The 22074-nt window shown below is 38.2% G+C and overlaps 1 protein-coding gene across 1 annotated transcript in view; it reads right to left on the reverse strand.

Annotated features, from left to right (window-relative positions):
• FOXP1 (forkhead box P1) overlaps positions 1-22074 on the reverse strand; it is a 5351121-nt gene that overhangs the window by 2843831 nt on the left and 2485216 nt on the right. The window lies entirely within an intron of this gene.

Genomic DNA, 22074 nt, shown 5'->3' on the forward strand with positions numbered 1-22074 from the left:
AATGAAGTTCCCTCACAACAAGAAATGTGCTATTTACAGGATATCAGGCTTGCCAGAAGATCATCATATATAAATAAAATCCTGATAGCTCAGTTCTATAACTATTGCAATGCTGTCATTCTCCTCTTCTAAAAATGTAAAAGTAATAAATGCCTTCAAAGCTTCATCTCTAGTGACATTCAGAAATTGGACACGTTATGTTTTTAGGCATAATGGATAAACTACTTCCAATAAGGAATAAAACAAATTTCTGCATCCATAGCATCCAGTTTTCTGCTAACTTGTCTTGCAGTGACAGAATTCCTGGTGGATGAAGTTGGATTAGATTTCTAGTTTAAAATTATATTCTCATACTTCTAAGTATACATACTGTCAAACACAAATACAGTTATTTATGTCTGCTACAATGTACCATTTGAATTTTGTTTGTTTATTAATTTAACCTTTGCTAACTGGAAGGTGGACTGGTTTAGGATCTCTTTTCAGCCACAACCCAGAATAAGCAGATATAATAGTATAGGTATAAAGACTGTTATACAGAATCAGATATTTCAATAATATCTGATATACATGTACAGTAGAACTAAAAATAAACAGTGAAACAGGCTCATTTTATTCTAACCAATTCTTGAGTGTTGCTCACAAAAATATGTACTCTTCAATTATGTGCAGATGTACATTTGTGAAGCTGTTATGCACATAAATATGATAAGCAATACAAAAAAGATAAACTAGAGTAAATGTTAAGGATTAATTTTTGGAGAAGAATGTGAGAAAAGATGATATTTGAGTAAAATACAGCAGTGTCTTTCGGCTTTTCCCAGTTAGGGGTCGCCACAGCGGAACTCCGGTCCGCTAATGATTGGCAGTTGATTTTTACGTACCGGCTTGCCAGGCCTGACCCACAACCTTCAATGAAGGTACGCCCATTCATGCATGTCTCCACGCAGAAGACGCTCTAGCTGAGAATCGAACCGGACAGCGTCTTACTGTGAGGCGACAACGCTACCGCAGCACCACCACCGCGGCTTAAGACATTTGAGTAAAATAAATGAAGAGAAAAGGGAAGAAGAAGACTGAAAGTCAGAAAGGGTAGTTTAAGAAAACTCAGCATAGCAACAGGCAAATGAGTTTAGGATGCATCATCTGATTGTTAAGAGACAGTGAAATAAAGCTGTCTTTTTTAGATGCAGAATAACTGGTAACAAATAGCAACTACTACCCTAGGTCTTGAAGACAATCCCTTTTGTATTCTTTTGTCAGAAAAATCTTTAACTTTTTTTCTAAATATAGGGCAATCAGTTTAAGACAGTACAGTTGTGTAAACTGCACTTACCAACAACTATAGATATTCAAATTACTCACTGCTCCTGTAGCCTTTAGGCTATATAGGTTGTGTCCTGCATGGACCCCCAAAAACAGCCACCATTCAAAAGCTCTGGCTCCCTCCCACACCTTCATTCTAACTGATGACTGGTCAGGCCTGTGGAGGGAAATCAGCAGTCAAGAGTGAAGCTTTTTCTAGGACTTTCTTGCACACAAATAAAGGTAGAGTGTACTCATTCTGAACTACAAAAAAGAAAATACTTTTTTTAGATCACAGCATTAAACTATATGCCCAAGAAAGGGGATTGAGGTGGGTGCAGCTAGTACAGCAGAGATGAATTTGAACATCTACTACTAAGGTTAAGTGTGATTTGCACAACTGCACTATGCTCATCATTCTCACTGCTGCAATAGCCTTTAGGCTATATGGGTTGATTCTAAAGCCTCTCCAACCTAGGAGGAGGAAGAACAGGAATTCAGGGGCCTCCTAAAGAATGGTCCTATCAAAGCCTGCCCTGGGCCTAGGAAAGGAATTCAGCTTTGTAATGCTTTGTAAAAGAATGCACAGAGGGCCATGTAGCTGCCTCTAGAATACCTCTAGAGTCCACCCCTTTCCAATATGAAATTGAAGCCAAGGCTCAAATGGAAAATGCCTTGATACTGTCCAGAACTGGTTTACCAAAATGACAATAACAAAAGGCAATAGGCAAGAATAAAAACATTTAAAATGTCTTTTTTTGACACAGGTTGACCTTTCTTTGTCACAACAGAAACAAATAGTTGACTTGCTTTTCTAAAGGATTTGGTTCTGCCAAGATTGTAGCTGAGCCTCCTATGCATATGTTAAGTATGCAGAATCCTTTCTCTCTGGTTCTCAGGCTCTGATAAAAGATCTGGAGATTGATGGTTTGGCTCACAGTAAACTCTGAAACCACTTTGGGCATGAATGAGGGATTTGTTCTTAATGAGACCCACTCCCTATGAAAAGCCAAATAGGTCTCACCTATCATGAGAGCTTGCAACTAAGATACTATTCTTGCAGATATCAGAGCTATGAGAACAGTTTTCCATGTAATGAATCTCAAATCTGCCTGACAAGCAGGTTCAAATGGAGACGTGATTAAATGTTTCCAATACAAAGTTAAGATCCTGAGAAGGCGTAACCTATTTACCAGGTTGTCTCAGGTGCAAAGCTCTCTTCAGAAAGGTTTCAATAAAAACAAAGAAAGTGGTGGATCCATGGGCAGACATGCTAAAATGGCCACAAGATGTCTCTTGATAGAGGAATAAGAGGATAATAATAGTAACTCACACAAATATTTCAGTGCCAGTGAAACATAATCCATGATGGGACACTAGTTATCTGCTAGGCATCAACTAGAAAATCTTTTCCACTTCCCACTATAAGATTTCATAGAACTGTTTTTTTCTTTAGTGCCTACTGCATGTCCTAACAAAACAGGTGCTAAAAAGGTATCAAAACCGAATCATCCAGGCAGTAAGTTGAAGCTGTTTGAGAATGGGGTATATCAAACTCTCCTTGTTTTGTGTGTAGGACCAGTTTGTGAGGAAGATTATGGTAATTGCCCTTGGTCAATTCCATAAGAAGGGAAAACCAATGTTGCCTGGGCCAAATAGGGTTCACCACACTGATGTTTGGGGAGTCCTTCTGACTCTTCAGAATTACCCTGAATATCAATGAAAAGTGTGGAAAGACATAAAAGTGCACTCCCAACCATGGGAAAGAAAATTATCTGTTATCCAAGCTTATCTGTAAGGAGTCCTGGAGCAGAATTTATTCACTTGTTTGTTTTGAAAAGAGGAAAACAGATCTATCTGAGGTGCTCCCCACAACTGGAACAATTCCTGGAAGAACTGAGTGTTCAATTTCCATTCATCAGTGTCTGTCCTGGTCCTGCCACCAATGACAAAATGTAAGATGGCTTAAGGATTAAAGAGTGCTGTACAGCTACCTCCCAAGCCATCACAGCCAGCCCTGTGCAGACGGTATGACCTAATGCCCCCCCTGGTTGTTTATGTACCACTTTACTGTGGTGTTGTCTATAATCACCCAAAGAGGTCCTACGAAATATAGAAGATAAAGAGATTTCAAGGCATGAATCACAGCCAACACCTCTTTGAAATTTATGAGCGTTGGTCAGTCTGAGGAGTTCCACAAGCCTTCCACCTTTACCCTCAAATAAACTGCTTCCCATGCAAAACTTTATGTCTGTAGTTACAGATTGATTTTGAGTCAAAGCAAAATATGGGGATACCTGGATTTAAATGAATTTGTTGTCTTCACCACTGCAGTTCCATTTTGGTAAAGCCCAAAACTGGAATCTAGAATTCCAGGTGATAAAGATGTTAGGTCCATGTTTTCTTTGCAATCCAGGGAGTTTTCCTCATGTGTAACCTTGGGAAATGAAGCATAAGAATCATCAAAGTCATGAAACCTAGGATCCTCAGAAACTGTCTTGCAGAAGTCTGAGACCAATTGGAGAAATTCACGAAAGTTTCCAGATAAACAAATTCACCTTTTCCTCAGTCAAAAATGCTATTTGCTGACGGGTGTCTATAATAGAACTCAGGAAGATAACTTTGCGTGACAAAGTCAAGGAGGATTTCTGAACATTTACTTGGTACCCCAAACTTATCAGAAGTGGATAAACCCATACTAAGGACTTTTTGACAGCTGAGAAAAGATTCTGCAAAGATAAATGATATATACAAGGACATATGTGAATGGCATGGAGTCTGCAATGAGCTATGACTGGAGCTAGACAATCTGTAAATACAATGGAAGCTGTTGATAATCCAAAGGGGGAAGCAGACAATTGTTAATGTGAACCAGACACAAAGAATCTGAGAAATTTCCTGATACCCATGGCTAAGGGAATGTGATGACATGTATCCATTAGGTTTAATATTACAATAAAACTGTTTTGGAGGATGAGGGGTGACAAATTCTGAAGGGTCTTGAATTTTAGAACTTTCACATAGAGATTTAGAAAGGAAAGAAGGATCCGAAACTGGTCTCCAAGAAGGTTCTTTGGTACCAGAAAAATTCTGGAATAAAGTCGCTTTGATCTAAAGGCACTGACTTTTTGTGGGTAAACTTTGCCACAAGGGCGGTAAATATACTGGATAAGAACTACACTAACATCAAAGGTGCATATAAAGCAAAAATAAATAAACCACGAGCTGCAGATCCGATTTCCACTTTACTGTCTCTAGCACTTTGGTCAAAGCCATTCAAGGGTGCATATAAAGCAAAACATTATCCACATCTAGGGAGCTCTGACCACCTAGCCATCATGCTGATTCCTGCTTATAAATCCATACTGAAAACCAGTACACAGGCTAAAAAACAAATAAGGATCTGGCCCGAGGGAGCAAACTCAGCTCTACAAAACTGCTTTGACTGTAAAGACTGGTCAGTGTTTAGAGAGGCTGCTGTGACAAACAACCATACTGACTTGGACAGATACACTGAGTCAAGTCACAGCTTACATTTCTAAGTGTGTGGAGGATGTAACAAACATGAAACTCATCACCATACAGACAAATCAAAAATCTTGGCTAACTAGTGAGGTGTATGAGCTCTTGAAAGTAAGAAACACAGCTTTCAAATCCCAAGATATGGAAGCTTTAATTGTGGCCAGAGCCAAACTGAACAAAGGTATCAAAGAGGCAAAAAGATCCTATGGCAGAAAAATCCAAAGCCACTTCAGGAACTAGAAGGATACCAAGCAACTATGGAAAGGAATTCAAACCATCACCTAATACAAGCCTACATCAGCTTCATGTGATGATAGCATTGAGTTTCTGAACCAAATGAACAAATTCTTCAGTAGGTTTGATGCTGACAACAGAACAACAGCATGCAGAATCCCTGAAGACAAGGATGCAGTGGTGCTGAGTTTCAATACAGTTGATGTGACCATAACCCTAAAACATGTCAACCCAAGGAAAGCAGCTGGTCCTGACAACATCATGGGCAGGGTACTAAGGGAATGTGCGACGGAACTGGCCCAAGTACTCACTGACATCTTCAACACCTCACACTATCTAGCCAGTGTTCTGAAATGCTTCAAGGAGATGACTATCATTCCTCTACACAAGAAACCACAGCCAACAACTCTGAATGACTACCGACCAGTTGCTTTAACCTCAACGGTAATGAAGTGCCTAGAGAGGCTGGTCAAAGATCATACAGCCTCAATCTTACCTGTGACACTGGACAAGCTGCAATTTGCATACAGGACAAACCGCAGTGCAGGGGATGCCATCTCACTAGCTCTCCATGAAACACTGACCCACTTAAAAGGCAAAAACTGCTATGCAAGACTGCTACTCATCAATTTCAGTTCTGCCTTCAACATTGTCATCCCTCAGAATCTGATATTGAAGCTACTTCAACTGGGCATATACTCTCATTTATGCAATTGGATTCTGAGCTTCCTTACTGAATGGCCTCAAAAGGTTTGTGTGGGAGACAACAACTCCGGAGGTATCATCTTAAACACAGGAGTACTGCAGGGGTGTGCCTTAAGCCCTCTCCTTTTCACTCTGCTGACACATGACTGCATGGCCAGACATGAGACGAACAGAATCATCAAATTTATGGATGACACCACTGTTATAGGCCTGGTCAAAGATGGAGAGGAGGAGGCCTACAGGAACGAGATTGATCAACTACTGGTCGGGTGTGACAGCAACAATCTAGCACTGAATGTCAGCAAGACAAAGGAGTTGATTGTTGATTTCAGAAGATCTGAAGTACCACAAAAACCTCTAATGGTGAAAGGGATGACAGTGGAAAGGGTCAAGAGTACAAAGTTCTTGGGTGTTCATATCACGGATAACTTATCCTAGTCAGTCAATATATCCAGCACAGTCAAAAAAGCTTAGTAACACTTGCACTTTCTAAGGAAACTTACAAAGGCAAAATTACCAAGCTCCATACTTCAGACCTTTTATAGGAGCACCATTGAAAGTGTCCTGACAAACAGCATTACAGTCTGGTATGGGAGCTGTCACAATCAGGATCGGAAGGCTCTTAAGAGTTGTAAGTTCGGCAGAAAGAATCATTGGCACCTCCCTTACACCTCTGGAAGATCTGCACAAATGCTGGTGCATCAACAGAGTCAAAAAGATTTCCAGCAATCCAATGCATCCTGCCAGTGGTCTGTACACTCGCCTCTCCTCAGGCAGGAGATACAGAAGCCTGCACTGTAAGATCACCAGACTAAATAACAGTTTTTTTCCACCCTCCATTAGACTGTTGAACTCTTGGGATAAACAAACCATGACATCTGTTACATAACTAGCCTATCAAAGGCCTTATTTTATGGATGTGCAATAACCAAGTGCAGCGCAATACTAAGGAAGTTCACCTACACACTGAAGGACTGTAAAGTGCAATATACAATCTGTGCAATAATTCAGTCTAATCATAGATATGCTGCTACTGTTTCAATTTTAACTTTGACAATATTACCTTCATATTGTTCCTTGTTTTCCTTGCTTCCTATTCTGGGATGAGTGTGGGTCACTGCTGTCCTACTTTACTTACTAACTGCTACTTATTAAATTCCTACTGTGACATTTTATTAATTTTTCTCTGTCTATATGTGCAACTGTTTTCTGCATTGAGAACAAAGCATTGTAATTTTGTTCAGCTACACTGCTGTTAATTCTGAATGACAATAAAGTTTTCTTTGACTTTTGATTTTGACTTCTATGACACCATGGGTAAGTAAGTGCTGAAGAACCAAGGAAAAAGCTTTGCTGGGTTCAGAGGATGGGGAGGAACTCCCCTGAATGGATGTATTTGTATCCAGGGTCATTTGTAGCCTTCCTGAACCACTTTTAGCATAGAGTCTAAAACCATCTGTTGGCAAAGGCGAAAGTAAAGAAGCAGTTTCTGGGAAAGATTTTGAGAGAAAGGAGCAGGAGAGAAGGAGGAAATAATGCTGGAAAAACCATTATGGTGTACTGAATGTCTTCTTTCTGAAACAGTTTGTGTTTCTTGGTATTCCTTTCTGCCATCACTTTTTTGTTCTCTGCTTGGTTTGAGAAGGCAGGGACTGTTTGTTCTGATTTTTTTTTTAAGGAAAGAATTTGTGAGATTTATAAGGGGGGATGAAAAATCTCCTTGCATTAATTTCTCTCTCTCTCATCAAATTGTTTGAAGACCCAAGCAGCAGATAGCGTATTTATTTACTTATTTAAGTCTGATGACCGGGGAAGTCCACTGGGCCATAAAGAGCCCGTTTTCAGTGGATGTCCGGGGAGAAAAGCTCCAAGACATTACATTTTACATGTTACAATAGAAAAACAATAGTTCATACAGAAAATTGAACATTAAGTGATAAGCCCTTAGTGGATTAACATTTAAACATATAGTTACTAGCCCTCAGTAGGTAAGGTGAGCCTTGTGCATGGAGAAAGTATCAGTATATTTATATTGGAAAGTATAGTACATCAAATCTGTCCCTGGTAGGGAGAGAGAGATTGTCTTTGGTTGAGATATAAGCAATAGTAGATGGTAATTGGTGATGATTACAGTGCAAGGCAGAAAAGAGAGGGGGTTTCTCCTCAACACTGTAGCAATGGCCCTAGACACAGTATCTGCACAATGATGCACACTCTTTAAGGCATGTTTTGAAACTTGAGACAGAGTAGAAACAATGGTATTCAGACAGGAACTACCTTCAAAAGGAAGTGTAGGGGATAATCACCTCAAACTGAATGAAACAGAATAAACTTCAACATATGCACCTGACAGTTACGAATTCTGTACGTCAAACTGGAAGAAAATATTATCTTATGAAATCTGTCCAATATCTTTCCTTCTGGAATAGAAATATTTTTCCTTTGATCTAAAGACAATGATTCTATGACTCCAAGTGTGGGTAAGTGCTGAAGAACCTAAGGAAAAAGCTCTGCTTGTTTCAGAGGACTGGGAAGAACTCCCCTGAATGGAGGTTTTTGTATCCAGTGCCATCTGTAGCCCTCCTTGACCATTTTTAGTATTTAGAGTCTGAAACAATCTATGGTCAAAGAGAACTGTAAAGAGACAGTTTCTGGGACAGATTTCAAGACAAAGGGACATTAATTAAACATTCCAATACCACAGAAATTGCTACTTTTACTTACTCAGCATACTGGATAGTAAGAAAGCTAATCAACATCTACCATTGGCTTGATTGTTTTCACTGATTAGTAAAAGAAGGCTGCAGTGACTTATTTTAAGCAGTCTTGTTGACAGTAGATGTAAGAGACAGCAGTATGATCAGTCCTAAGGTGAGAGAATGTTTGTTAGTTTGAAAAACTTTGTATAATCTAGCTACTTTTTTGGGAATTGAAGTTTAAGAGTCAGGGACTTAGGATTATTACAGAGAACATTAAATACATCTTCCAAGGCTGGCTCACAGATATGGGAGTTGAATGAGGCACATCTACTTGTAATATACCATATCTCCTCAGTTCAAGGGGAATATCTACCTGTTCCCAGGAAATAAAAACACCTTATTCATTCTCACTAATGTCTGAGAAAAGGAAAATAACCCCAGCAAAGGATGAGCGAACAAAGTTTCCTGTGAACCTGAGAACTGGGCTTGAGAATCTGCAGAAGAAGATGTGTTTCTATGTCAGAGTTCTCTAACTCGTTTTCCTCAGGAATTGATCTGCTGACGGGATTCTCAGGTAAGGATTTCTGAGCCTGTAATAATTGTCTAGCTAAGGTAAGAAAAACATTTTTTCTAACAGACAGCACATCTTCAGATGTACAGTGTTTAATAACATTTTGTTTTATTTTACAAGAAGCACTTTGGATGAAGACTAGCTTGGAAAAAGCACTCCTTCCCTATCAAGAGGTCTATTTCCCCATCTGCCCCAAGCAATATCTCCCAGAGTGTCTTCCTTGACCCAAAAAAGTTGGTCCTCCCATACCCAAATCAGACACTCAAATAGCCAATAGTTCATGGTGGCTCAAAGGACTACACTACTGGAGAATGAAGAGGTAAATAAGTGGTCTGCGGAATGACAAATGGCCACTACAGATTCACCCACTACCGGCTGAGGCTTAGACAGGCCTGTGGTGTCAACAAGAGCTGTTTGATAAGTTGTTTTGTCTTTCTAGGTACAGGAAAAGATGGAACAGCCATTGTGGGGTAAGTATCCATACTGTAACCAAGGAGGAGGTCTCATGGACAGTATCCTTTGTTGGAACAAGTAGGTTGGAAGGTTAAGTTGTTAAAATGTGCTCACAAGCAGCACGCTTATATTTACACTCAAGTACACAATCCCTGTAACAGTAATGCACAAGTAGTACACTAAAATCCCAATAGAAACCCTTTAAGAAAAGCAGGCAAGCAGAAATAAAATGGCAGGAGCATTGTCACCAAGTGTGCACAAGCACTGACAAACCTACTAAAATTTCCCGCCCATTCAAAACACTTCCAGACTACAAAATTTGTAAAGAAATAATTCAAAGTTTATACAAGCAGTACATTTTCACACAAAAAGCCTCCCAAATTAAATTGCACTAAAACAGCAATCTCTGAGACAAGACATTTGGTATTCGAAAGAATACAGGGTTTCTTAAAAAAATTAAGGGCAATAAATCTGTTTCCCAATGGGGACCTACCAACTAGAAACAAAATTAAAAGCTGTTTACTGGAGACTTTCAAGATGGCTGCACATTGAGTAATAGCTTAATTTCAACTCTCCCAGTGTGAAAACAGAAACCCAGATAAGAGAGTCAGTGAATTCATCTTTTTGGGTAAATTTCAGTAACTGGTCAGTAAGGGCACTACCTGGATGCCATCAAAAAAAGAAATTTAGAGAGCCTGAGAGAAAATCAGTCACAAAAGTTGAGGAGAAAGCACTCACTGGGAAGAATTCTGCAGCTGTTCAGCAAAAAACTGTGCAAGCTCCAGCTTTGGTGTGAGACATGACTTACAGTAATCTAGAGGAAAAAATAAGTCAAATGTACTCAGAGCTAATTAAAATAAATGAAATGATGAAGGACTATATCAACTCAAATAACAAAAGTCTGGAAAAAATGGAAGAAGCTTTAAACAGATATTCAGATGAGGTGATAAAACTGCAAAAATCAGAGGTCGAAATGAAGAACAGGCTGATCAAACATGAGACTGCTCAAGAAATGTTCTGAAAAAAAACAGAATTAGAAGACAGAGCACGCTAGGAAAACCTGAGATTTTCTGCTGTACCAGAGAAGCAGGAAGGAACAGACTGTATTAAGATTATGAAAGCACAGATAAGCAACTGGACTGGTATTCCACAACAGGAGTTGTTAATTGAAAGGGCACATTGTGTATATGTTCCAAACCTGGCCATGAGAAAGCAACCTAGACCTTTAGTAGTAAAAATGCAATCCTACCAGCAGAAAGAGTCGACTGACAAAACTGTGGCAGAAAGACAAAGTATTAAAAGTGTGTGACAGTAGAGTGTTTGTGGAAATGATTACTCACTGTACACCAAGCATAAGAGCAAATTTATTCCAGTAATCAGGTACTGTCAAGAAGCAAGCATGAGATTCAAACCGTTGTTTCCAGGCTATTTTAAGACTCTTCTTTCTTGGGGGTCAAAATAATTTTTTGTTGCAGATCATACTAAGTATGAAATACAAAAGCATATCCAACAAAAGGTGAGCTATGAAACAGAAGGCGAGGCAGAAGAGGAGCAAATGTATTCCTGTAATCCAGGAATGTTGAGAAGCAAACATGACATTCAAACTGCTATATCCAGCTATTTTAGGAATATTCTTTCCTGGAGGGTTAAATAATTATTGATGCAGAACATGTTAAGGAGGAAATACAAAAGTTTGTCCAACAAAAGTGAGCTATGAAACAGAAGGAGATTCTGTTTCTTGTTCTTCTGGTAATATTAGGAGACTATGCAAGGGAAAACTTTTTCCAATGTTTCAAAGGAAAATGTTTGACAGACAGAAAAAAATCACAAGTGCTGACTAGAAGAACTGTGAGTATGTTGGAAATGCATCACAGGCTCGATCTGGGAGATGCAGATCAACAGGAAGAAAACCAGCAACTTGGAAATTGGATTACAAAGCATTAATTATATTTGCAAAACAAGATAGAACAAGAAAACCTGGAAATATTGTACTTTTTTGACTGTGTTAACCTTGTAGGGGACTCCAAAGCATATGCCCTACTTCATGTCATTAATGTTTGGAAGAACATTTAGGAGGGGGAAGAGGGAGTCAACTGTAAGTAAAACAAAACTGTGTTCTTAACAGTAGTATTATTATAATACATGAAATAATTTGCACATTGTAAAGTAAAGCTTTCTCGGTTACTTTATAGTGTAACTGGGATGCTAAAGTAAACTGGTGCCCCCGTTTTTTTCCCTTCTTCTCCTTCTTGTTCAGTTTTAAGAAATGTAAGCACTGCAATGTAAAAAAAAAAAATGAAAGTCTGGTCAAAAGAGCACGGTACAAGAACATTTGATGTGCTTTTTCTTACTCTTGCATAGCAGAATGACTGTATTAAGGCCCTTGGTTGGAGCTAGTAACAAGTTTTAAGGGAAAAAAAATTAAAAAGAACACAGAATATAATAAATGGTTTTCTTCTAGCAAATAAATGAGCATTTGTAGAGGTAACTGTGTATCTAGTTCTCATGTCCCATGGAGACAATCTGATAAGGGGGCTTTTTTCCAATGGCTAGTAGATAATGTTTTCTGAAAACATTTAATTGTTTTTTCCAAAAGGGAGAGAAATAAAAATGAGACAAAAACAGACAGCACTTAGTAGAAGAAGAGGCTATACCATGTGTCTTAGCATTGACATTCTTCCTTAAAGGTTAATCCAAGTCTGTATGTGTGACTGTCAGTCTGAAACATCTGTTCCTTTTAGGAGGGTTAAACTTCAATATTTTAAGATGCACATAGTTTTGTGTTTTAATATTAAGTTAATGGGTTTAAAGGGTGTTCTGGGGTTGTGTTTGTTTTTTTGTTTGAGGGTTTTCACTAAAGCAAAATGTTTTGTTAGATGTGACAATGGTTCAAATGGATACAACAAGAAACAACTACAGAAAAGATCAAACATTAGTGCATGCATGTAACACAAAAGCTGGAACTAGACACAAAAAAGCTATTACACACAACAGGCGGGAACAATAACTTCTTATCAGAATGACAATACTTTCTGTATTATCTTTACATGTAGATGGTTTCACAGACATATCCAAAAAGAAAGAGTAATGAACTATATTAACGTAGAGTGCAAACAGCTATGCTACAGGAGACATTTGAAAAGAAATGAGCATATGAATTTGATAAAGAAAGGTTTTCAGGATGGTTATTCAGTGGAATATATAGGACAAAGGAAAAGGTGAGTACTTATATTAATTGCAAGAGGAGCTGCAACAGTGATAGAAGAGGATAAAAAATATATAACGGTAGATTTGTAGTACTAAGGGGCTACTAGCAAGGGATGAGGATTACACTGGCATATATTTATATTCCACCTAAAACTGGTATAATGGAGCTTAAGAAAGTTCTGGGAGAAATAATTAACTTTCAGCAGGGAATATTACTTACAGGTGGAGATTGGAATTTGATTTGCAGCAGTAAGGATGGGATGCATCTGGGGGCCCAGAAGGGAAAATATAACAAAACAGTGTAGATTTTTGCAAAAAAAAAAAATAAAAATATTTGGCATGGTAGGAGTTTGACATGAATTTACATATTATTCTCCAAGGTACAAAAACTGGGCTAGGCTAGAAAGAACTTACATTTTAAAAGGAACATATGCATTTAATTTAAAGTTTTGATACGCATCCAATAACTATTTCAGATCACGTGCCAATAATAATTAAAATAAAAATGCAGGGTAATGAAATACAAATGAGACAATGGCGCTAACATACCTACCTGTTCAAAAAAGAAGAATTTAAGGAATGGGTAAAGAAAATTATTTGGGAGTTATTAGAGAGGACAGAAATTTCTTCTAAAAATATAGCTAGGAAGTTGGATACAATTAAAGTGGGGTTTAAAAATAGGGTAAAACTAAAAGAAAGAGATATGGTTAAGAAGTAACAAGAATTATTTAGAGGGATTGACAAAAGTTAAAGTACTGCAGAATAGGGGAAATCTCAGAGTAAGACGAAGAGCAATTGCAGAATGCTAAACAGAAAATAAAGGATTACCTCAATAATATGCATGAGTTTGAAAGAATGCTGCTAAGCAACTGTTTTTTGATAATATCTCCAGAGCACAAAAACTTTTAGCACAACAACTCAGGCAACAGAAAGTAAAAACGATTGTCACCAAGCTTAGGGAGCCTACAACAAGGAAGATAACAAGAGACCCTGTAGAGGTACTAGAAATATTTCAGAAATTTTATGAAAATCTGTATAAAGCAGAAAAATATGGAAATCATGAAAAGGTAAAAATGGACATATTTGCAGTGGAATTAAATATGCCAGGATTAGAGGTAGATTAGGCTCAATTACTAACAGACAGGATAAGAGGAGTTGAGATAAAAATGGTGATGTATAACCAACCTACAGGAACGTCTCCACGAATAGATGATATTCCTGTGGAAGTTTTGAAGCTTGGAGGGAAACAACTGATAAAGATCTGGAAGTTTTTGTTTAACAGTTATTTTAAAAGGAAGAGAAGCACCAACTTACCAACTTACTTACCCTGGAAGAAAGCGGTGGTGGCTCTTATACCTAAAGATGGTAAAGACCCATCAGATTCATCTTCATTTAGGCCCAGTTCAATTCTAAACCTAATTATAAAGTGTTTATATTTATAATCTAAAAGAAAAGGCAAAGGTGATGCCAAAAATTCATAGATATAAATCAGTGTGGTTTTGTGGATGGGAGGCAAACATTTCACAACATTAACAGAAAAATGATAATCCAGAGGGAAGCAGAATGTAAGAAAATACCACTGTTGTTGGTGGGTCTTGATGCAGAGAAAGCATTCGACAGAGTAAGTTGGGATTTTATGAACAGGACAATGGAAACATTCCAGACAAAATTATAAGGATGACTAGGAGTATATACGAGGGATCTGAGGCAAAAATTAAGGTGGGTGGGTTCCTCTCTGGTAATTTCTATTTGAGCAGAGGAACCAGGCAGGGCTGCCCTTTTTCCCATTTGTTATTTGAGTTATATTTAAAAGCACTGGCAAAGAAAATAAGGGGCTATGAAATTCAAGGATTTAATTGGTATGGTAGTCAAGAAACGCTAGTTTTATGGTAGCCAAAAAAAGCTGGTTTTATTTGCAGATGGTATTATTTTATACCAGATAAAACCAGAAAAGGACATTTCTGTGTTGTGGAACATTTTGAAACAGTTTCAAGTCTTTTCAGGATACAAAATTAATGAAGTTAAAACAAAGGCAATAGCTGTAAACTATGTACCCATACATGTTGGTTCTGCAATATTCATATTTATGGGTACATGATAAAATGAAGTACTTAGGATATTGGAATAAATAGGATTATGTTGTGGCAGCTAAGTATATGTGGGAAGAGACTAAACAAAAGATAATGCAAAAACTGAGAAATTGGAATCTCTGTTTTATGGATATGGATAGCAAGATATAAGCAGTTAAATGTTTTTAGTCCCTTTAGTTTTATATACTGGTCAGGCATACTTTAACAATCAGAGAAGTTATGAACAGCAATTAATAAATATCTGAAGGATTTTATCTGGGAGGGAAAGATGGCAAGAGTCAAGTGGGATAAGCTGATTCTGCCAATAGAGCCAGGTGGTTTGGCATTACCTGATTTGAAGGGATATTTCAGAGCTAAACAGTTAAGGCTCCTATACACAGCACAAGCAGAAAGCTACATTTCAAAGTGGAAAGGGGTGATGATGAAACAGAGGGGAAGTTCAAGAAAAAGAGAGAGACTGGGATTTTGGATAAAGATCCTTAAGGGGAATAACAATAACCATACAGAATATTATATTCATAAAGTAGCAGAAAGTATTCCAAGACCTAAACCAACACGGGACTGGAGAAGGGAGATTCTGCTGATAGGGATGCCTCTAATTGGGGATACAGACAGTAGGCACGTGGGCACTAGAATTTATTGTAGAAACATGATAAAGGAACCAAGGAAATGGGAGCAAATAATTAGAGAAGGAAAGGTAATACGATGGGAGAGATTGCCTTCCCTGTCAAGGATTGACATCAGAGTATAGGCAAAGAAAAAGAAATAGGGGATCTTAAGTGAAAGACCAGCACTGGTAGAGCATTTAGTAGAATCTAGAACAGAAACTGCTGTTAAAAAGGGATAATTAGTGGAACATACAAAATATTGTATTTATAACTGTAAGAATCAGTTAGAGGAGGTTAGAAAGGAATGGGAAATGAGACTGGATAAGCAATTCACAAAGAAACAATGGGGGATATGTTTGTCTCCCAAATATGCAACAAAGTCTAGAGGATTTAGGATCTTTGCTTGGAAGGGTTTACAAAGGTATTTTTATTCCACAAGTAGGCTCCAAAGAATTTTTCTTCAGATAGATAGCAAACGTGGGAAGTGTGATGGGGAAGAAAGATGTAATTGGAAACATACTTTTTGGGAGTGTAATGAGTTGGCAGACTTTAAAAGTTCCCTGCAGGCTACTCTATCAGAAATACTGGGTGAGCAAATTGGTCTAACTAAGGAAATGATCACTCTGAGCTATGATAGAGAATCGGAATTGCCTAGATATAGGAAGACCTTGCTGAGTCTAATTATGGTGGTTGCCTAAAAAGCAATTACTAGAAAATGGAAATCAATGTCTAAACCAACTGTACTATAAGTACTGAATATAATAATAGAGATAAAACAAATGGAAACTGGATCTTTATAAAACAGTAGTAGTAAATTACATAGACAAAAAAGAGAATTGTGGGAACAATACATACATCCTCTGGAGGAGGAATGAGGTCTAAAAGAAGGCAGGATTTGAATGAGCTATGTAATGTTTTACTGACAATGACTGTATAGGTTATGTGATGTATACTGTTTGCAACTAAAATATGTCAATATGTTTTTTTTTCATTTATATCAATGTATGATTTCCTATGTCATAAGTGATAATCTAATAAAGATGTATCTTGTTTAAAAAAGCTGTCTGCTGCTCCTGAGAAGCCGCTGATCTGCTTCTTCAGGAGGTGGCAAGAGCGTACTAAATAAAAATTCATTCTGACTGATGAACTCCAGAGAGTTAATCAATCAGCAGTCAAGAGTGAAGGTGCTGACAGGTGGCCAGAGGTTTTGGAAGTGGCCAGCTGTTGTGTCTAAGGCAGCACAAAACCTATACAGCCTAAAAGCTACTGCAGCAATGAGTCTGATGAACATATAAGGTTGACCGTAACACAATTCAGGATGCAGGGATAGCAATTAAGAATGTCTTCTCCAATCCATTTTCTGTGGAGTGGATGCTTTAATAATAGGGTATTATCAGAAATGGTATCACACATTATCAGAATTGTTCATTAGGATGCTGAATAAATAACACAGATGTGTTATCAGCCTCCATGACATTATCCAACATTATCCAAGAAAAGGCATATTTCCATTTCGATTTCTCTTTAATAGACTCAGTAAGGTTACATACTCTTACTACTAAAGCCTGTGAACTGCACATCAGTAATCTTAACTACAGAGTTCACTCTATTACAGTACAGCCGTCCTCTTTCTGTTTGTTAGCAAATCTATCTGCAGGGCACCAAGTATAGCTTGCAGAGTTTTGTTAAGCAAATTCACAGACCCTAAATGGTGTTCTGCTTTTACTCAAGGTCAAACTACATGACTGCCCTACTGTGTATCTATGTTGCCCTGAATTTTGGATCCCAATGTCCTCTAGGTAATGAACTACTCTTTCTTTCTTTCTTTTAGAAGGATTACTCTAAATTACCATAGATACTCCACAATGATGGTCTCTCCCAAAACAATACTGAAATTAATGAGTAACACTTAACAACCATTACCGCATGTACTTTGGATGGCTAATTTCAGTACAGCTGATCTGGTCATCGCAAATGAATTCTAGTGTTGCTTTGTTAGTCTCCTGCTCTTCTATGAAGAAAGACAGAATTGTGCACAGTAAATGTTTTTATATCAAACAGGCCACAAAGGAAATTTAAGTCCATTTTATAATCCTCAGATGTATTTTGGGAATAATAAACATATAAAAGTGAACTAACTCAATGTAATTCTTATTGCAAAGTTAGTACTTATCAAGAGCGGCTTTATTTTAAAATGGTTCCAAAACCTGTAAGAAGTGCTACACTATTTCCCTGGACATTGCAATGGTACAAATATGTGTTCCGTTTTGTAGACAGAGGACTGCATACACTTGTATAACTTTATAAACAGACTACTTCCTTGTTTGAGGCAAAAAAATTAATAAAACCTTAATTCTACCCAGTAGTGACTTGCAGAAATCCAGTGTTGTATATATTAAAGGAGTAACATGGCATCATTCATAGGTTCATAGGCAGGTACTAGGCTATCGGACCTAGGGTCTATACAAGCCTAGCCAAAAAGGTACCCTGGCTTTCACTGCCCAAGAAAATTATTTTCCTGTGCCCCTGTCGAGCAGAGCCACAGAGGTGATCCCCGGGGTGAATTTCCTATTTCCCATCCAATAATCAAGATTTTTCTTGAAGAGTGCTAATGAGGAGCTTTGTTTGATATAGATAGGTAGTTTGTTCCAGAGTATGGGAAGTCTCTGGGACAGAAATCTATCCCTCCAGTATATTCTGTTTATTGTGGTGACAAAGTTTAGGCCCCTAGAGCGTGTAGCTTGGAGGGGAATTGGGATTTCTTTAAGTGGAGCATGTCCAACAGCTCTGGGTTTGACAGAGCTTTGTATGTTAGGCAGAGATCACCACTGAGTAGGTGATATGTGACAGAGTAAAGCTGGAGTTTTTTGAGATGGCTTGCATAGGGCATCTGTTTGAGGCCAGGAATCCTCTTTGTGAGGTATTTCTGCGGCCTTTCCAGTTGTTGTAGATGTCTTGTGAGGTACATACCAAAAGTGGCGTTGTACTCTATAATGGGTCAAATGAGTGACGAGTAGAGGGGAACAATGACCTCTTTTTGGATTAGAAATCTTTTGTGATGAGGTGTGCCACGTAGAAGGATTTCCTGACTACTGTGGCGATGTCTCATCACACTTTCGGTGTTAAGTAGACTACCACCTATGTGGTAGCTCATGGGTACAGAGTTTTTACCAAAGGGGATGGCAGTGCACTTTTTGGTATTGAGCTTGACGCCATGGCTTTGACACCAGGCATCTGTCTCAGTGAGGCCCTTTTGTAGGATATCCACATCATTAGGAGTTTCAATTATGGCTCCTAGTTTGCAGTCATCTGCGAACTTCGTTAGCCAAAGACCTTCTGTGTTAGTCTGTACTTCAGAAAAGTAGATACCAAACAAGAGAGGACCCAGGACTGAACCCTGTGGTACTCCACTTGTCACTGGTCTGAAGTCGGATTTGGAGTCTGCTACTTTCACGGTGTGGGTTCTGTCAGTGAGCCAGTTGGCAACCCATCTTGTGACATAGGGATTTATACATAGTTTAGTGAGTGTATCTATAGTTTCAGAGTGGGGGATGGTGTCAAAAGCCTTGGTGAGATCTAGATAGGCTGTGTGAACCACCTTACCCTCATCTATGGCTTTGGTGACTGCTTCAAAGAAGACAATCAAGTTTAGGAGACATGATCTGCCTTTTAAAAACACGAACTGAGTGGGGTCCAGAGTCTGGAAATTACCAATGTCTTTGTTTATAAGTTCCATGGTGATACGTTCCATGGCCTTGCAGATCAGGCTCGTTAGGCTAACTGGGCGGTAGTTCCTGTGGTCAGTGGTGGCTCCCCCTTTGTGGAGTGGGAAAACCGTCACTGTGTGCCATTCAGTGGGCACAAAGTCTGAAGTGAGGCTATGATTGAGCATGGTGCTTAGGTAGAGTGACCAAGATGAAAACGCCAGCACCAATGATGAGCTGAAAGAGCTTTATTAAGCAGAGAACTAGACTGATTTCAGCACATAGCTTTCATCAGTAGAGTAACACTGAAATAAAGGAAAAGCCCAACATTAAATAACCCTTTCCAATGAGGTAATATGACATCACTTCTTGTCATGGAATAAAAGTATTATAATTAATCAATACACAAACCTGTAAATACAAAAAGCATGTGTATTAATAATGAATTTCCTGCAACATTAAATCTGGCACATAAATATAATATAATAAAGAAAATATCACAATTTATCATTAAGTCCAGGGGAAAAGAGACCCCCAAATTTCACTATCCATTTTCTTTCCTTATTATTAAGAATTTCATGCCATCCAGATTTGAAAGCCCGATTGCCTGTGATGTTATTTATAATGCTAAATGAAAATATGGCAGTGGGATGATACAATGTATGTCTGTATAAGGCATTGGTAACCCTAGCATTCCTAATATCACCCAAATGTTCAGATATTCTGATCCTGAACTGTCTGGATGTCTGACCTATGTAGAAGGCTTGACAAGTGCATGTGGCAAGATAGACAATCCAATCTGTACTGCAATTACCAAAACAACGAATATTGTATAACTGTCCAGTGTTTCTACTAGTAAATGTTTTGGTTTTGAATATATAGTTACAAAAACTACAGTGTCCACAGGGATATGATCCAACTAATTTTTCACCCGTTAAGGTTCTCTGATGAAAAACATCATCCCTTGGTGTTATTTTCTTATAATAAGAGAAATGGGATCCCAGTGTCTTACCTTTTCTGTACGAAAATGAACACCTATCCCCCAAGTGGTCCTCTAATAGAGTGTGAGATTTAAGTATGTTCCAATGTTTATCCACAATGTCCAAAAGATGCATAGCATTCCTGCCATATGTAGTAACAAATCTCAAAATCTCCTGATTTGTCTGCATATGATGTCTACGATACTGTAACAGATTATCCCTAGTCTGATTTTTGGTCCATTGCATAGCTGAACAAACTGTATGTTTAGCATATCTCCTTGTTAGAAACCTATTGGCAAGATCTTCGTGATGTTGTATCAAATCTTGTTCAGAGGAACATATCCTTTTAAGGCGTAAAAACTGGGATTTAGGAATATTATTGATAGTATGTTTTGGATGAAGACTGTTAGCATGTAACAAGGTGTTGTATTCAGGAAATTTACGGTATACAGAAGTTTTTAAGGTGTTATCTGGTTGACGTTGTAAAAAAACGTCAAGAAAGTGTATTTCATTTTGATGGTAATCAACCGTAAACTCCACACTCGATATATTTCTATTAAGATGTTCAACAAACTCCTGTAAATAATCACTACCCCCTTTCCAAACAAGCCAACAGTCATCCAAATACCTTCTCCAGATGTCAGTTTCAGGTATATATATGTTATGAAGTTCATCATAAATAATGTGTTCTTCCACATATCCCATGTAAAGGTCAGCATAAATCGGTGTAAATGAAGCACCCATAGCTGTACCCTGTATCTGCCAATAGCAATCCTGTTTGAAGTAAAAAACATTTTTTGTGAGAATATGTTCAGCCATACAGATCAATAATGTATTGAAGCCAGGGGGATAAATATCGGCTTTATTTAACCAAAAATCTAGTGCAGCTAATTCCGCCCATTGTGGAATACTGGTGTACAGAGATTTGACGTCAAGAGTACACATTAACCAATGTGGCTCTAATTGTGAATCCGAAACAATTTGCAAAAACTCTGTTGTATCCTGGAGTCTAGCTCTAATCAATGGTAAGAGAGGTTTAAGTTTATCCATGAGGAATACAGACAAGGGTTCCATGAGTGATCCAATCCCTGAGACTATGGGTCTACCCGGCGGTTGATGAGGAGATTTATGAATTTTTGGTAATAGGTATAAATACTGTTTCACAGGATCCATAACTGTTAAATGTGATCTGGTGTTATCAGAAATAATACCTGCCTCAACCGCCTCCCCTAAGAAACCATCAATTTCTTTTTTAAAATTGGGGGTAGGATCAGTGGTCATCCTCATGTAGTGATGGGGGTTAGACAGCTGTCTATTTCCCTCATCCCAATAATAATCGGCATCCATGACGACAACCGCACCACCCTTATCAGCAGAAAGAATAACTATATTAGTGTTGTTCCTGAGATGTGTTAAGGCTAGTTGTTCAGCCTTGGATAAATTATGTTTAATGATATTTTCTAAACCCAGATTAAAATGTAGATCTTTGATAACAGCCTGCTGAAAAATAGCGACATGTTTGTCCATCGGAGGGTTGAAACTAGACCGATGGAATCTAAACTCAGATCTTTGAGATGGATCTTGTTGATCCTGTTGTCTGAAAAACAAGTTGAGATTAATTTTTCTACAATAGGCTATAATGTCAGAAACTAAAGAACATTCATCAACAAAAAAGCCAGGGATGAATCCAAGACCTTTATTTAGTAATGTGTGTTCTTCTGGTGTTAAAACTTATTTAGAAATATTATGTCCATTAGTACACTGAGTATCTATTTCACTATTGATAAAAAGAGGTCTTCTAAGCTTTTTACCATTGTGTTTTCTTCCTCCCCTATGCTTCCTACCCCTAAAGGGTCTTCGGATGTACGTCCCCTTTTAGAATCTGGAGAATCCCCAATGTTTATGGATTCCGTGTCTGTTGTAGAGGACTCCTCACCGGAGGTGGTGTTAGTAAAAACACCCCTTTTTCAGTATAGATCTTGGTCTCTTTTTGCGA

This window comes from Protopterus annectens, chromosome 7.part0 (genome assembly GCF_019279795.1).
Source record: "Protopterus annectens isolate FY-2018-M chromosome 7.part0, PAN1.0, whole genome shotgun sequence".
Classification (NCBI taxonomy): Eukaryota; Metazoa; Chordata; order Ceratodontiformes; family Protopteridae; genus Protopterus; species Protopterus annectens.